We start from the raw sequence: 3,808 nt of genomic DNA on the forward strand, positions 1-3,808 counted from the left end.
ATGCCAGCCGGCATCTTACCAGTCCCGCTGGCACCCGACGCTGGAGAGGGAGATCGACGGACGACGCTGGACGGAGGACGACGCTGGAATATGAAAACGACGCTGGATGAGCACAGGGGGACCAGGTAAGTAAAGATGGGAAAAATCTCGGGGTTAACCATCCTTGCAATTTTTTTGTGCCCGAACGAAGGTCGGGCTTAACGGCAAGGTGGTTAAAGAGCACTAATTTGCCTCCTCGCTATCATGCAAGGCTGGAAAATATCTTTCTTTGTCCGGAGGACTAGTGGAAACCTTCTGGTAGAAGGTCCTCTGGATAGCTGAGACCACAATCCTGATTTTGGTGAAGGCACATCATTCTACTGTCTCACATAGATATTCCCGTGTTTTGTATTTCTCCACTTTTTTTTTAGATCTTTTTTTTTTCACGTGTCAACAAAATAAATCCACATGTGCTGCATTATCTGACCCAGTGCAACAGTGCTTACATTTTGCCCCTAGATTGTATGTATGTCTGGCACATACTAATGCTTCACTATAACCGGATAAACAGAGTTTACATCTAGGAGCACAATTATTGGTTTTACAATGGTTTAAACAGGATTAAGCTTAGTGCGGTGGCAACTGGAAGCTTCTAAGTAATAGTAATAGTATACCTATATATAACTACACACAATATTAACAAACAAACAGTTTACATTTGAAACCAAACTATGTCAATTTGCAACAGAAAATATATCAATCAGTCAATGAATTAGTTATCCCTTTTTTTCTTTTTAGGAGGTGTTTGGTTGTTGTCAAAATAATTCACATTTTGTTTCTCTTTTTCTTTAGAAAATGATTCGGCACAGATCTGACCAGCATAGGTCAATTTTTGTCAAGAGACAAATTACGGAGAGGCTGGCAGACAGGCTGTGGACCCCTGCAGGGACGCGCCCAACAGTTTCCCAGATACAACACACTTGGAGCGACCTAAAGCGGAGGAGACCAGATTTGGTGCGGCAAGTGGGGGACCGCATCCTGTCTGGTAAGTTTTACATTTCGTCTTCTCCACTTGTTAAGGAGTGGTGTTTTAGAATGTATGTTGTTTGTGTAAAGTAGTATTGTTTAGCCTAGAACTGTTTGTTTTTCACTTCCTATATTTTACTACCCTTAATAATTTTGTATATTTGATTTTGTTATTACAGCCAACTCTCCATCACGTCGGCGGCTGCAAAAAATACAGCGGCCACACAGGCGACTGGCCATCCCCCCAGGATGTGGAGGAGGAGGTGCCATCCCCAGGGGAGGAGGAGGCAGTCGAGGAGGAGGTGCCATCCCCAGAGGAAGAGGAGGCAGTTGAGGAGGAGGTGCCGTCCCAGGGGAGGAGGAGCCAGTTGAGGAGGTGGTGCCATCCCCAGGGGAGGAGGAGCCATCTCTGGAGAAGGAGCCCGCTGCCCAACATCTGCATGAAGGAGAGGAGGTGGCTGAGGCCGAGGACATTGCCTGTAAGCTAACCTTAGAATCAACTTTTGTAACATATGTTGCAATTCAACACATTCTCACACTACTTTCACCATTTTTTGTTACAAATACAAAGAAAGCTCTAGCAGGATTTCATGTAGCTTCCAGTCATTATTCATGCATCAAATAAACGTTCTTTCTAGGTTGTTGGCTAGCATGAATAAAAATAGACATTGGTTGTTTAGTTGTCCCTAGTTGTACTGAGAAATATTTGCTCTAAATTTTTGGACGTAGGCAGATAGTATCATTTAGAAGTTCTGCATTAATCTATTCACCTTAACTAACCTTACAAATCTATTTTAGTCCTGTCCACCCCCCAACCCCGGCAACATGGCAGACATCCTCCTGGTAAGTTTATATTTTCAGTTGTTTGGTTTTTAAAAGGACAGTATTTTAAAAAAATGTTTGGACAAAACTCTAATAGTTAATATATTATTTGTTTTTTCCTCACCCGCCAGGAAGTAGATACAATAGCCTGTATTGGCTGCACCGGGAAATGCCCAGGCGGTAGCGTTTTAAAAAAAAAAACATTTTGTATATATGTTTTAAAAGACGTTTTGTTGTATTGTTATATTTTTATATTTGTTGGGGTTTGCACATTTTAAGTTATTGGGGGAGATTCAAAAAATAAAACTTTTGTAAAAAAAACTAAAAGCCAGAATTTGTGAATTTAATTTGATTTTATTTAGTGCACATTTAAAAGATTTTTCCAGCCTGGTCAATCCAATTCCATCACTAAAAAACACAACAAAGAAAACCTTAGTTTTTACACAATGGTTATTTGAACCATAAAATTTTGAACATGCTCTTATCCTACACAAACCTGTTTTGCAGCTTGGCCGAGTTTGCTCCATTCCTCCATTGGTCACTTGGTCAAAATATCCTTTGACCTTAAAAGTAACAGAGTTGGGTATGTTAGATATGTCCTCTTCAAAATTTATGTAATTGTAACATCATTCAAGAATACATATGGCAATGAATACACAGCTGAACACCTTAGTATGTCATTTTAACCAACAGAAAAGTAATTGACCTATTAGCAAGCACATTTATCTGTTACAGACAAGTGTCAGAGAAGTGTAGTGTGCCATATTTGGTCCCTAGACATAACTAGATTTGTGTTCATTTAGTGAACAAAGATGCAACTGTGTATTTGGAAAAAATCCTTAGCTTTTTTTAAGGTCATTACAGCAATACATGTAGATTATTAAGCTGAGACTTCATACTTGATTAGAATCACTTTGACAAATTTACAAACTGGAACATTGTTCGGGGAGTAGATAGCAAAACTGCATTTGGAGCATACTTGGGGCGCATCAAAAGAAACTTAGGTAAAGTGTGTGAGGGTTACTAACCTGTGGACATTGGGCAAACACAAAATAGAGATTATGCTATTTTATACAAACAAGCGTCTTCACACAGGATACCAACTCAAACCCACACTGGCGATCTCATTGAGTCCTGAAAAAAATTAGTGAAGAATGACAGGAAGAATGTGAAGAATGTTTTCACCTGGCACCCAGCATCCTTTATATAGTTCCCCCAAACCGGCCACGGCCCACTTCACCAGCCCGGCCACCGGGGCGGCCCACCATAACAGCCCAGCCACGGGCCACCTCCACTTCCTGGCCTCAACCACGGGACACCCCCACAGCACAGGCGCGAGTGCGGCCCACCTCCAGAGCATGACGATTGCTTGCCCGTGTGTTAGGAGGTGGGCGGCCATGGGCATGCGGTGGACGGCCAGGGGCACAGGATGGGCTGGCAGGGGCACGGGGTGGACGGGCAGGGGCACGGTGTGGGCTGCCAGGGGCACTTATTAGATGGGCAGGGGCACAGGGTGGAGCCGGGGGGAAGAATGGAGCTGGCTGCTCTGCAGGAGATGGGGGGCCAGCAGGGCTTATTTGGATTTGCCAACCCAGCCTTTGAATAATCGCCTGATGTAGGCGAGATTGTTGGCCCAGGGATTCACTTAACATGTTACAGAGATTGTCAACTCTGAACATGTAGGCACCCAAAGTGGCCGATTGTTGTTGGACCGATTCTATCAGACCATGCACGGCCGCCAGATGTTGTTGGTTAAATTCTCGGTCCTGGCGATTTTGATTTATGTTTTCATGTAGGAGCGTAGGGACCGGTTCCAAATTATCTGAACTTGGGCCAGGCATCCTTGACTTCACTAATCTATCAAAATGGCCAACCAGCCTCTGAGTGAGGTTTAGAAGCTGGCTGCCCACACTGGGTTGACCCAATCCACCTGCATCCACTGGTTGCTATAAAGGGAAAAGAAAAAATTACTACAATATCA

The 3,808-nt window shown here is 43.4% G+C and overlaps 1 long non-coding RNA gene across 2 annotated transcripts; it reads right to left on the reverse strand.

Annotated features, from left to right (window-relative positions):
* Nucleotides 1-2,161: 2,161 nt before the first annotated feature.
* Nucleotides 2,162-3,802, reverse strand: LOC140338977 (uncharacterized). 2 transcript variants are annotated; one of them, XR_011922354.1, is made up of 3 exons: nt 2,856-3,802; nt 2,324-2,390; nt 2,162-2,235 (listed from the first exon to the last, which is right to left on the reverse strand). It is a non-coding gene; the product is annotated as an uncharacterized lncRNA (long non-coding RNA). The 2 variants fall into 2 exon arrangements; XR_011922353.1 differs by having other exon boundaries at nt 2,324-3,802.
* Nucleotides 3,803-3,808: the final 6 nt, after the last annotated feature.

This window comes from Pyxicephalus adspersus, chromosome 1, assembly GCF_032062135.1.
Source record: "Pyxicephalus adspersus chromosome 1, UCB_Pads_2.0, whole genome shotgun sequence".
Lineage (NCBI taxonomy): Eukaryota > Metazoa > Chordata > Amphibia > Anura > Pyxicephalidae > Pyxicephalus > Pyxicephalus adspersus.